The sequence below is a fragment of the Tupaia chinensis genome, unplaced genomic scaffold, assembly GCF_000334495.1.
Source record: "Tupaia chinensis unplaced genomic scaffold, TupChi_1.0 Scaffold000086_1, whole genome shotgun sequence".
NCBI classification, from domain to species: Eukaryota; Metazoa; Chordata; class Mammalia; order Scandentia; family Tupaiidae; genus Tupaia; species Tupaia belangeri.
The window spans coordinates 3,609,864-3,624,208 of NW_006159548.1; the positions used below are offsets into that span (position 1 = coordinate 3,609,864).

Consider the following 14,345-nt stretch of genomic DNA (forward strand, 5'->3'; position numbering starts at 1 on the left):
AATATTTAGTTCCAATCCATGTACATTGTATTTTTTTTCCTTCTTTTTAGGTCTTCTCTGATGTCTTTCAATAAGCTACTGCAACTTTCTTCATACAGTTCTTACACAGAACTGTTAGATTTATTCCCTGTTGATTTAAATGGAGATCATTTACAAGTATGCTTTAAACTTCCTGTTCTAATTGCTTGCTCCTGTTGTGTAGAGAAATAAAATAATTGGTTGTTATTATTAATGGTATTTATATCCAGATAAATTTTTCGATCATCTTTTCCAAAATTCAAAGTCATGTTTTGAGTTCTACCTTTACAATCATAAACCTCATGTATGATTTTTTTGTTTTTAGAGTTTCTTCCTTTTCAGTGATTTTTTTTCCCCTTTGCTAAAAAGTGCACTTGTAGGTGAGAGTAGAGAGCAGAGAGTGACAGCTAGAGCTTATCTAATCTAACTAGCCTAGAATTCCATGAGAAAATCTAAACGAGCATCTGAAGGATAAGTAGAAGTTCCCTAGACAAAGAGAGGAAGGAAGCATAGGGAAGAACAGTCTGGACAATGGTGTGGACCTACTCTATAGGATAGGAAAGAGGATGACAAGATTTGAGAAGTGAAAGAATTGCAGTGTGACTGGAGTTTGGCATGGGGGGGCACAAATGCCAACAATAAATGGAGAGTGGTCTGCTCAACTGAACTTTGATTTAGAACTGAAAATTTGTAGTGGGTTCCAATTAGTCTCATAGAAAATTATGAAACCTCTGTTTTCCTTCTTTGGGGAGGAGTCTCTTCTTTTTCTTTAAGAATTATTTTTTAAATTTAATTTTATTTATTTATTATTATTTTTAAAAATTTGACCAGAAAGAGACAGAGAGAGAGAAAAAGTGAGAAAGCAAGCCACCAGGTCCAGGACTCAAACTGTGGTCAACCATGTGGGAATTTAGTGTCTTAACTCCCATACCATCTCCAGGCTCTGGGGGTCTCTTTTCAAAAGAAAGTGGCAGTACACAAAAAACAACTAATTAAAGTCTAATATTAAGCACATTAACTGTCATTTGGATGTTGAACCAAAAAACAAATTCCCAACCTTATATGAAACCTGTGGATAGGTCAAGTATACATTGTCAGCATGCTTTGTATCCAACCATGAAAACAGAGCGAACGTTTGTGCTAACCTGGTGTCTCTTAATAATGAATACTTAAAGAAAATGTGATTTTCAGTTTCATCTTTATCACCTTTAAATCATACCAAATTCTTTTCTTGACTCTCTCATCTATATTGTTGCTGTGTTGACAGCAAAGTATTCCATCAAAGGGCAATTGGATGAGAGTTTGTTTCCATTGCTGATATTTGCAGTTGCCATCCCCAGTTCTGGCTACAAGATGAGAAAGTCCTTCACCAACTTCATGTACAAAAGGACTTTCACCCAGCTTCCAAATCCAATATCAAAAAAGTATGGATGGAGGGACAGAAAATATCATAAGCAACAAGAAAAATTAATGTAATAATATCTTAAAGTACAAGAATTATGCAATAACAGTTTTCTTTCGGCAGATGAACGTGTAAAGAATGGCTTTTATCTCATGTCTGAGGCTCCATCAGGAGCTAAAAAGAAAACAACGGGAAGAAGAAATAGGAGAGGCTGAATACAAATTTGAATGGTGGAAAGGAGCCCCACAAGAAAAATATGCCAAAGATGATACGGACATCAGAGATCAGCCCTTTGGTATTTGGGTTCAAATGTAAGGTACATTAAATGCCACAAGTGGGATTATGTCAACACAGATTGAGAATGTCCTTTGGTCTTTCTGGAATCAATGCAAGTTCAGTTCGCACTGATGGTTCCGTGTCATCGATGCAACCTTCAGAGCTAATAGTGGAAATGAGAAGCAGTGGGTTTGCTCTGAAACAAAATGTACTGGGGAGAAACTTGACCACAAATGATCCATCAGGAGTATGTTGCAAGTGAGTATGAAGAAGATCCAGAAGTTGAATTTTTGAAGTCACTAACTAAACAAAAACAGAAACGTCTCAGGAAATTAGATTGACTTGAGAAGAAGAAAAAGAAAAAGAGAAAAAAGGAAATGTATCAGAAGAGCAGAAGTAAGCACCAAAATCATAATTAAAAAAAAAATCCTCCTCCTAGTCTTCTTCCTTCTCTTCCTCTAGTGAGACTTCAGAGACTGGCAGTGAGAGTGACAACAATGAAAAAGAAAAAAGCAGAAAAGAAGAAAAGAAAGACACATAAGTGTTTGGGAAATCACAACAGTGATTCCGAAGAGGACGAGTCTAAGAAAAGAAAACAAGAGCATTCTGGGGAGAACAACAGTAAATGGAGCCACTCTGATTCTGACAGAAAGTTCAGAAGTTGTCATGAGGGCCCAGAGAAGAGATCTCATAGAAATGAGGGGAGCAGCAGCAGAAGGCACATCAGAGACTAGAGGGATAGGAGAAGCCAAAGCAGAAGTCATGACAATCATAAGCAGAGAGTGGAAAATGGCCACAGCGAAGTCCCAGTGAAGAACGGAATAGACGAGATGACACCAGGCGCCATGGCACAGACACGTACAGAGGAAAAATGTGCAGAGAACACTCAGGAGATTATAAGCATGCTAAGGTGACAGAAAGCTAAGCAGAAGTAGGGAGAGAATAAAAAAGACGTATGTGACAATTACCTATAAGTTAAAATATCTCCACTTTCTTACTAAGTACCTTTAGTAAGGACTAAATTATGTGCTATTGTCTTTCCATTAAAAAAAAAAAAAGCTCTATTTTAATTTTTCTTTTCTGCCAACTGTCACTCAACCAAAATTTCATGAATACCATAAGAATGAGTGTGGCAAATATTTGTAAGTAATCTATTTTGGAACTGTAGAAATATTTTCTGTTGGTAACTGTTTCTTATGCCCTATGCAAGATAAAACCCCCATATAACTCTGTGACATTTTCTTTGTTCTGAATTATCATTAAAAGAATACAGTATATTGGGAAAAAAAGAGGGGAGCAATTAGGTGGGTCAAATTAGATATGGCTTCCGATAAGTCAGATAAAAAAGGAATTTGATCTGTGAACGATTCCTTTCAGGGACTAAGACTGGAGATTTTCTGCTGGGACTTCATCCTCCAGACCCCATTCTAGAGTAGTAGGTACCCTTTGTATCTTTCTCTCTGTCTCTCTCTCTCTTTTAAGTGAATTTATTTTATTTATTTATTTTCATTTTTTTAAAGAGGTTTTTGCTAAAGGGCGTATGCGCTTGCTAGACAGACAGGGAGAGACAGAGAGACAAAAAGCGAGAAATCACCCCCCAGGGCGGATGACCACGCCGCAATCCCTTCTCTTCCATTATCCTCTTGGGATCTTGGGCAGGCACGCACATGCACCCGGCGTGAGTTTAAGCCATCGGGTCTGGGACTTGAACCACGGTCGACTACATGGGAGTCCAGCGACATAGCCATTACGCTAACTGCTGGTCCCTTTATTTATTTTTTTAAGGTAAAGTACTTTTTGGCTCTCAGACCCTCCTTTATCTTGCTAATTCTTGCCAGCCCCTTCCCATTTAGAAGAGGCAAAAATGCAGGCCTCCTGAGATGCCTACTGAATTTGACCTGTGAATAATCCTTTTCACACAGCACACTAGTGCTGTGTGCACTTTTAATTTTTTGCTTTATAAAAAAATACATAAAATTAGAAAAAAAATTTTTTTCTTCTTTCTCTGTTTTCTTTCTCTTTTTCTTTTATCTTCATCACTTTGCTGCTCGGCCTCCATGCACTGAATGCCTAGACAGGTCTAAGTGAACTGTAGTTAAACATCTGAATATTATTAGGGTCAGAATATTCCTCAATTCCCACTGAATCTGCTGCACAAAGGGAGAAAAATGGAACAGCATAGAAATTGCAGATCACCTCCTCCTTTGCACCTCTGAATGCTCAGATTGAACTTCAAGAAATTAGAAGAAATATATAACCCATCAGATGACCAGAAATTATCACAAGGGCATAAGAAATATAAGAAACCAGGAAAATACCTCTCCCCCGAGGGAAAAGAATAACTCCTCTTCTTCCACAGATAGTACAATGGAATTCATGGAAATTTGTTGATGTGCTTGATTGAGACAATATACAGTGTACTCTGGATGGAAAATCTCATTTTGTATGCTGTAATGATGTACAGTGAATGAATACAAATAAATTGGAAAAAAAAAGAATTTAGAATATTCATAGTGACAAAGCTAACAGAGATCCAAGAGAAGAGAGACCATAAACTCCAGGAGAAGTAGGAAAAAAGAGTCAATGAGTTCCAGGAGGTGAAAAAGTTCTTGCACGAGCTGAAAGAAGAAATACACACCATAAAAAAGAATCAAATTGAACTGTTAAAGATGAAGGGTGTAATATAGGAAATCAAAACTTCCTTTGAAAGTATTATAAGCAGACTAGATCATACAGAAAATCAAATCTCAGATGTAGAAGACAGAATCACTGGTCTAGAAAAATCCACCATGAAGGCTGAGAAAATAGCTCAAAATAATAATAGTATACGAAAAATACTAGATACCATCAAACATTCAAACATCTGGATAATTGGTATCCCAGGAGGCAAAGAGACTCATAAGGGCATTAATAATGTAGTCCATGAAATCCTGCAAGAAAACTTTCCAAACCTAGAGAGGAATTCAAAGTTCCAGTCCCAAGAAATACAAAGGACCCCAAATAGAATCAACACAATAAAATCTTTTCCAAGACACATTATCACCAGATTGACCAAAACGACAGACAAAGACAAGATACTAAGATTGGCAAGAGAGAAACATCAAGTTACCTACAAAGGATATTCCATCAGGCTAACAGTAGACTTCTCATCGAAAACAATGCAAGTGAGAAAAGAATGGGAAAATATATTCAGAGTGTTAAGGGAAAAGCAATTTCAACCAAGAATACTGTACCAGGCAAGATTATCCTTCATATGGGAAGAAAAGACAAGAACTTTCTCAGATAAACGAAACCTGAAAGAATTTACAAACACCAGATCAGCTCGCCAAGAAGTTCTGAGGGGAGTGCTTTCCCAGGAAAATTAAATACAGACACACAAATAAAAGAGTTCAAAAACTAAGAAAATGACCAACTTAATCATAGGCACAAGTCTGGATTTGAATATTATATCCCAGAATTTAACTGGGAAGATCGAACCACAATAGAAGGTAGAATAAGTACATGAGACTGAACTGGTGAAATACAATCTTATGACTTTTGACTAAACATTACTGATTTTCTTTTATGCTTTGTTTTCCAGATTTAAGGATTTTTGTCTTCTCTTGAGCTGTTGATAGGTTCATGTACCTACTATTTAAACAGAATCATAACCTGCTTCCTGGCTTTAAGTTTTAAGCAGTTCTGTTAACATTTTTTGATTTTGATTACTTTAAAGCTAAAACAGCTTTTCTTGAACTTAAAAAATATATTTAAAAATATGTATTTAATGATCAGAGTAAGCTGTTTAATGATCACAGTAAGATATATAGCTTCAGCTGGGTGCTGTTTTATAGTATATTCATTCTACTCACAGAGTTTAATGCTTAAAGAAAAAAAGGTACTCACATTTATGTATAGATCAGCTGAACTTGATATGGAAAGTAGATTAATTAATATATTTTGTGAATCGATAAAATGTGGGGAAAAAAAGAATGGAAAGCAATTGTACATACCAGAGACAGTGTGGAAGGAGGGTGGAAAATGGCAGAGGGTGAGAAATAGGGAGAAAAAATATATATATGAAACATGAAATGGAAAATTATTTGTCGATGATAACATGTATGATTAAGCCACTCTACAATTAATTCTGGATGGGAAATTGCATTCTGTATGCTACGATGATGCTCAGTGAATGAATGTAAAATACATAAATTTAAAATAAAAAAAAGAAACAAAAAAAGTCAGACAGAAAAGTGAAAGAGAGAAAGAGAAGGAGGAAAGGAGAACAATAGTGAGAGAGAAGAAAAAGCCAATCAATTAGCTGGACTGAAAATGTTTACTTATTTTGCTTCAACGATGTTAGTGAAGTTAGGTATATAGACATATTGTTTTATTTTTATGGACACAGACACAAACTTGAACATGGAAGCCATTGTCAGGTGCCTTTGATCCATTTGCATGATCTTTCAGTTACAAATCTAATTTTACAAAATAGGAACATAATTATAAATATACAGACATAAACTAAAGAGGTATGAAGAGGTAATAATAAAGTGTTCATTTCAAAGTTGTACTGAAAATAAAACACTATAATGAATACATTGTACATGCAACATACAAAATAATTTTCATAATTATTTTTTATTTGCATAGAAATGCATCTAGAAATAGATTCATTGATTAAAATTACCCACACAAAAATGTTATATCTAAAGATTTTTGAAACAAAGTACATAATTTTTTTCTGCAAAATATCTGTTTCACATTCAGACAATGTCTGAAAATGTGAGAAGAAAGAATAAAAATCTACTTGCTTGTAGTAGCAATACAACAAGTGCACATTGCTTAAGAATATATTAATTATTCAGGGAGCAGCAGATGGCATAATTGTTATGTAGCTGGACACCCCACATAGTAAACCATGGTTTGAGTCCTGGACCTGGTGCCTTAAAACTCATGCTGGGTACATGTGCACATGTGCCCAAAAATCCCAAGGGGAAATGGAGGAGAAAGAATTGCAGGGTGGCCATCTTCCCTAGGGTGGTGATTTCTTGCTTTCTGTCTCTCTGCCTCTTTCTCTCTCTCTGGCAAGCTCACACACCCTGTAGCAAAATTCTCTCTCAAAAAAAAATTAAATAAATCAAAAAGAATATATTAATTCTGCAATAACAACGGAAAGCTTAAGAAACCAGTAATTTTTCCATTACTCACTTAAAAAGACAGCCAGACAGCAATTGCTTCAAATTTGTCAACCTCTGGCTGAATGTGAAGAGATCACAGACAACAAATAGGAACTTTTCCAATGCATCAGAGAAAAATACCAAATTGATTTCATACTGTAAGACTTACAGATGGGACGATTAGGTATTCTCCATAAGGTTACTTAAGGGTCAAAGACTCCTACTCTTAATGAATAGAGAAAAAGAGATTTTTATGCTCTTTGCATTTCCATAGATAAAAATCAAGTCAATTAATATAATGGTTATAAGGCTTTCTAACATTATTTGCTAAGGTGATAGCACAAATCACACCTTGATGGAAAATAACGATGGGAAAACATTCGGAGTTTGCTTCAGACATATACAGAGGAATATTTTAATAGCTTTGACAAAGATAATGGTGTTAAGATCAAAGATAAACTTTCAATGTATCTGGAAATTCTATTTCATAGGGCATGATTTAACTCATGTTTAAATCTGCACATTAATTACTCTTCTGCCTCTCACCCCATGCTGACCATCACAATTATATTTATAGTTTTTCTCTAAATACAGCTCCCATGGGAAAGTATTCTACAAGTAGGTACGCCTGCCTAGATTGACTTTTTGTTTACACTTCCACCATTTTCCTTACAGGAATCCTACTTAGGAACTTGTTATGACAGTGACAACCTGCTTCTGCTTAAGTCTTATTAGCCCCATTACATATGTGAGTCATCCCCCCGCCAATTTTTCATGTTTGTTTTATTCTTCTTAGTACTTGCCAGTCATGTTTTGTGAACAGATCATTCTGGGAATTTTAAATTTTGTTATTTCTTTATTCCATTGACAAACGTATTTCTGGATATTAAAAAAAAAAACTGCCTTTCAAGATCTTCCTGTGAAGCTTGAATGAGTCTTAGAGGGAGGCTCTAAGGATAATTTTGAATTGTATTGCTTTATTCTATGTAGAGAAGAAAATTCTAACATTGTCTTTTTCTGGTTTCTTGATCCATCTTATTCATCTTACATTGCAGGTAAGTTTTATAGTTTCCCAACTTAGCCTGAGCTCAGGTGCACTTCTCAGCCACCATCTAGTCTCCACTTCCTACTCCTCTCTCCTCCCCATGTTGACAAGATCCTGGTATTGTGAATTGTGTTGATGAGGAAAACCAAAACAGAACATAGGCAGGTAAACATACAGAGTTAGAGAAAGAGGCATTATGTACGTGGCCTATCCACAGTTTCACTTAGTCAGACTTCATTTCAACTAACTTAAAACTTTCCCCACTACTTTACAATTTAGTAGCACATGATCAGCATTCAGCAAAGCTCTACTTTACCTTTGCTACTGATTTCTTCTTAAGCCATACAATATTTGTTGCCTTGCACTCTGTTTTGAAAACCCCTATTTCTACTTCTTTTTTTCCTCCTAACTTCATTCTCCCAGTTGTTCAATAGTTTAAGTAATTGAGATTAGGGTTTCAGTATTGGCTCTTGGCTCTTCCTGTGACCGACCTCTTTCCTCTTGTACTGTGTCTGTCTCTGACTGTTTAGAATGACCTCCAGTCTAATTCTAACATGCACTTGAGAACTTTTAGCTCTTGTTTGTCTTTTTTTACTTTTTTTTTTTTTAGAGATTTTTGCTGTAGGGCGTTTGCACTTGCTGGAGAGACAGACAGAAAGTGAGAACTCACCCCGCAGGGGGGAGGCCATGCTGTAGTCCCTTCTCCTCCATTCTCCTCTCGGGATTGTGGATGCTCACAAACATGCGCCTGGTGTGAGTTTTAAGCTGCTGGGTCCAAGACTTGAACCGCAGTTGACTGGGAATCCAGCAACATAACCATTATGCCATCTGCTAGTCCCTATTTAGCTCTAAAAGCAAGAAACTTGGCAGCCTTAATCAGAGATATTCCGAAAGGATTAGATGTTTAGTAGACTGTGGTGAAAAATAGTCAAGGGAGGGACCAGCAGTTAGTGTAATGGCTATGTCTCGGGACTCCCATGTAGTCGACTGCAGCTAGAGTCTCGGACCCAGCGGCTTAAACTCACGCTGGGCACGTGTGTGCGTGCCCAAGATTTCGAGAGGAGAATGGAGGAGAAGGGATTGCGGCGTGGCCATCCCCTCTGGAGGGGAGGGGTGATTTCTCGCTTTCTGTCTCTCTGTCTCTCTCTCTCTGTCTTTCTGGCGAGTGCACACGTCCTATAGCAAAACCTCTCCAAAAAAAAAGAAAAAAAAAATAGTCAAGGGAATTTGGATAAGCTGAAGTCTAAATTGAAGCCTGTCATATCTGTGTTTCTTTACTCAGGTTAGAACACTTTTATACAATTCTAACTTTCCTACCTTCCTATCTATTATCACTTGCGTTATCACAACCCATTGTGTCAAAATACGTTTTAATTACAGGAAGACACGTGTGCTTGCTGGAGCTAAACAGAGAGACAGAAAGAGAGAGGAAGAAGTCACCCTCTAATGGAATGTGGTCATGTTACAACTTTTTTCCCTTTATTTCTACACCATTGGGCACAACTGTGCACATGTATGGTATGGTTTTTCAAGTTACCAGAGCTGGGACTTGAACCTCAGTAGGCCATGTAGGCTATGGTTCCCTTAACCATTTGACAATGGGGTTAAAGTGTGAAAATTTTTTTTTTAAAAATGTTGTAAAATATACATAACAAAATTTATGGTTTAATTACTTTTAGTTTTATAGTTCAGTAGTGTTAAGTATATTGCATTGTTGTGTGATCATCATACTCTACATCTCCAGAACTGTTTTCTTTTCTCAAAAGGAAATTTTGTACTATTAGACAATAACTCCCCATTTCTCCTCTATCCCCTGATGATCTACTATTCTATTTTTTTTTTAGAGGTTTTTGCTATAGGGCACGTGCGCTCACCAGACAGACAGAGAGAGACAGAGAGACAGGAAGCGAGAAATCACCGCCCAGGGTGGATGGCCACGCCGCAATCCTTTCTCCTCCATTCTCCTCTCGGGATCCTTGGCATGCACGCACATGTGCCTGGTGTGAGTTTAAGCCACCGGGTCCAGGACATGAACCGTGGTTGACTATGTGGGAGTCCAACGACATAGCCAGTATGCTAACTGCTGGTCCTCACTATTCTATTTTTATGTAGATATGAATTTGACTACTTTGGGTACCTAATAGAAGTGGAATTATAGAATGTTTGCCCTTCGGTGACTGGATTATTTTACTTAGCATAATGCCTTCAAGGTTCATTCATACAACAGAATTTCCCATCTTTTTAAGACTAAATAATATTCCATCATATATATATATATATATATATATATATACACCACATTTTATGTAACTACTCATCTGTTGATAGACATTGGGTTTCTTCCATCTTTTGGCTATTGTGAATAGTAAACAAACAGATATTTATTTATTTTGAATTGAAGTCCCTGCTTTTAATTTTTTGGGGGTATATACTCAGAAGTGGAAAATTACCATTTTACAACAATGTAAAAAAATGGTAATTTTACATTTTTGAGGAACCACCATACTTTTACATAGAGACTGCACCATTTTGCATACTCACCCACAATGCACAAGTCACCAATTATTTGCTGTTTTCTGCATTTTTTGTTTGTTTTGTTTTGTTTTTGATAATAGTCATTCTAAGGAGTGAAAGTAGCACCTCAAAGTACTTTTGATATGAATTTTTTATGAATTTCTCTAATAATTAATGATGTTGAGCATCATGTATATATCTGATTATCTTCTTTTTTCTTTTTTTTGGAGAGGTCTTTGCTTTAGGGCATGTGTGCTTGCCAGACAAACAGCGAGAGAGAGAGAGAAACAGAAAGTGAGAAATCACCCCCTGGGGGGATGGCCACGCCACAATCCCTTCTCCTCCATTCTCCTCTTGGAATCTTGAGCATGCACGCACACGCACCTGGCATGAGTTTTAAGTTACCGTATCCGGGACTCAAACTGTGGTCGACTAGATGGGAGTCCAGTAACATAGCTATTACTCTAACTGCTGGTCCCATATATCTGATTATCTTCTTTAGAGAAAAGTCTATCCAAGTCTTTTGCCCATAATTTTTCTTCTTTTTTTCTAATAAACATCTTTATTTAAACTCCCACTTTAGAAAATGCTATTTTTAGGAGTACATTTAACTTAGAAAGTTCATATTTCTACTTAGGTTTAGGTGATTATTCTTGACAGAAGGTGAGAAAATGAATTTTATCCTCATCAAACATCTCAAATTGAAGCAAAGACCCTAATTCATAGATTGTGGCTCTCTTGAGACTTTCATTCAAAAAATATTTTGAATCATCTATGACCAAGAAAATCCTTGATATCTCACTATCAGATTGAAGAAACAGTAAAAAATTGATTATCTTTTTAAGTATTATGGATTTTAGAGCCATAGTTTTTTTTTTAATTTTTAAATTTTTTTATTCAGACCATTATGCTCATAATTTATTTGTTTCATAATACTCTGGTATAAAGGCTCACATTTTAATAGAAGTTACAGTTGTTCAGCCCAGAACTAGGTCAAAATAGGGAAGCTTGTGATCTATTAAACTGAAAAGTGAGACTCAGGTTAGGATCATTTTTTCATGACATTGAAATGGTTGAACTGACTTACAAGTCATTGGAGGGAAGTGTGGTCTTGGATGTGTTAGCTGACTGGAAGTTCTCAGAGGCCTCTTCCCTTTACACCACGCAGGGCCATACTCCTGCTTCCTGTCAAGTAGGACACATTGTTCTGCCAAAAGTGGTTATCCATCTCAGTCTCAAGGTATGCAAAGATAAGGTCTGTGGTGCAGGTGCTTTCCAATCCCCTGCTTTCCAAGAAAGTGACTGCTCTACTGGAGGGAAGAAACAAGGTGCCAGTCACTTCTCTAGTCTTCCTCTGGAGGCAGGCTGATGTGATGTTCTTTTTGCCCATTTTTAAGTTGGATTTTTGTTGTTGTTGTTGAGTTTTAAGAGTTCTTTATATATTATGAATTTTAATCCTTTATGAGATATATGATTTGAAAATATTTTCTCTCATTCCGTAAGTTGCCTTTTCACTCTGTTGATAGTGTCTTTTGATGCACAAAAGTAAAAATTGAATATGATAGCTATTACCTGTACATTCTAAATGTTAGTGGGAAAATCCAGCAAAACATGATCTAAGACTTTGTAGCAGTCTAAAATCTATCCCATTAGTTCTGTGAGATCCCAGAATTTATTCATTTTTCTGTGATCACCATGGTACAAATCTAAAATCGTACAAGTACATCCTTCAAAATCTACTAACTGCAGTCAGACTATGAATTTAGAAACCTATCATAACATTGGTTGGGGAGATAGTGAAAATAAAGAATCTCACTGTAAGTCATATTGCCTTCTCTCTCTCTCTTTTTTTTTTTTTTTTGAGAGGTTTTTGCTATAGGGCGCGTGCACTCGCCAGACAGACAGAGAGAGACAGAGAGACAGAAAACAAGAAATCACACCCCGGGGGGAGGGCCACACCGCAATCCCTTCTCCTCCATTCTCCTCTTGGGATCTTGGGCACGCACACACACGTGCCTGGCGTGAGTTTAAGCCACTGGGCCCGGGACTTGAACCGTGGTCGACTACGTGGGAGTCCAGCGACATAGTCATTATGCTGACTGCTGGTCCCGCATATTGCCTTCTCAATCTCACTGATTCATCTTCTCCACTCTTTTTACATCTCAAATTTCTTCCTTTTTCATTTCAAGTTCTTTCACTTTCTCACACCAAATAATCCTACTTTCATTTAGCACCTGTAAGAAACTAAGAAATCATTGTTTTATTTCTATATGGAGTTCTGGTAAAGTATTCAAGGGGCAGCTGGTGGGATGGTTGTTAAGGCAGTGGAGCCCACATAGCCAAATTTGCAGTCTGAGTTGCAGACTTGGCAGCTTATGGGTGCATGTCTATAATCCTGAATGATGGGAGAAATGAAGGAGAAGTGGTTGTGGCATAATCATTTCCTACCAGGGGTGCTTCCTCACCCCTTTCCCTCTGTCTATCTCTGGCAAGTGCATGTGTCCTCTGATAAATAAAAAAATAAACAAAAAAAATTGTTCTCATTTTACTTTCCTCTTCTTTTTCTCTCCTCCAATCTCTAGGGACATTACAATAGAAAGTTAATATTTATCATAACTAGTATATATAGGAAAGTAGCAGAATGAGCTATGTGGATTCTCTTTAGGAACTGGTATAACTACTGGTCAGGTCAAGAATGTATTTTACTGTTATTGTCATGGTGGTGGTAGTGTTTGTGGTGGTGATTATTGTCTATTAATATTCTCAGTAATCAATATACCACTTTAGAAAGTGTTGGCTCCTTTGATTAGGGTTTTATGAGTTATTTTTTTTTAAAGAATTGTTCGTTCTTTATTCTGTAATTGTTGAGTTAATAATTTTGGGGTTGATTCTACATATTAGCAATTATAAATAATGCTGCAATAAACACGCATGTGCCAGTGTTTTTCCGACTGAGAATTTTCCCATCTTTTAGGTCAATAGCTAAGAGTGGAATTACTGGATTGTATTGTAGTTCTATTTGTAGGTTTCTGAGGAATCCCTCTGTCATTCTCCATAGTGGTTGTGCTAGTTCTTTTCTCAAAAACAAAAACCTAAAAGAAATGCAGTAAGCACCCATCACATGTCAAATGTTGTAGGTACTATAAAAGTTGTAAAAAAGTTAGTTGTAAAATAAGCAAGACTTAGGTATCAGTCTTTCTGAGAGTTTGAAAAACATTTCATCATAAAAATGTAGAGTTGAAAAGGTCATTAACAACTATACCATTCTGAATGTGCCCAATCTCGTCTGATCTCAGAAATGATCATTAATAATGACCTAGTCACTTGTTCTTGGAAAGCAATCTGATGAAATGGAACCTCTAAAGTTGCAAATTGTGTCTCAGTTGGGAAGAGTGACATACAACATCATGCTAAAATAATTCTTCCTGTATGCTTGCAAAGATTATTTCCAAACAAGTAGTCTTTGTTTTCTTCAGTAATAAAGGTGATTGTGGATAAAATCACAATCTAGGGCCAACAGGTGGCATGTTGGTTAAAGTGCTGGATTCCACATGGTGGATCACAGTTCAAGTTCTAGATCCAGCTGCTTGAAAAATCATGCTGGGTGCATGTGTGTGTGTTTCCAAAATCCTGAGAGAAGGATGGAGGAGAAGGGATTGTGCACGGTTAACACTTTCCCTCTCTCTATTTCTGTCTCTCTTTGGCAAGTGCATGTGCCATATCACAAAAACCTTAAAAAGAAAAGTATTGAGACCAAGGCAAAGCTTAGTCTGTAATAATTTGACTGCTAGTGTATGTTACCACTTGGGATTTTGAAACCAACTTATGTTACAATGGGGAACACCTGCCCTTCTCCAATTATTTTTTATTCTTTTTTGTTGGCTCTGGCCAAAATGAAAAATTTGCATTTGTCAATTTGAAACAAAAAATC

The 14,345-nt window shown here is 36.7% G+C and overlaps 1 pseudogene; it reads left to right on the forward strand.

Annotated features, from left to right (window-relative positions):
• The first annotated feature begins 1,371 nt into the window (after window positions 1–1,371).
• On the forward strand, window positions 1,372–2,621 carry LOC102501752 (corepressor interacting with RBPJ 1 pseudogene; annotated as a pseudogene).
• Window positions 2,622–14,345: the final 11,724 nt, after the last annotated feature.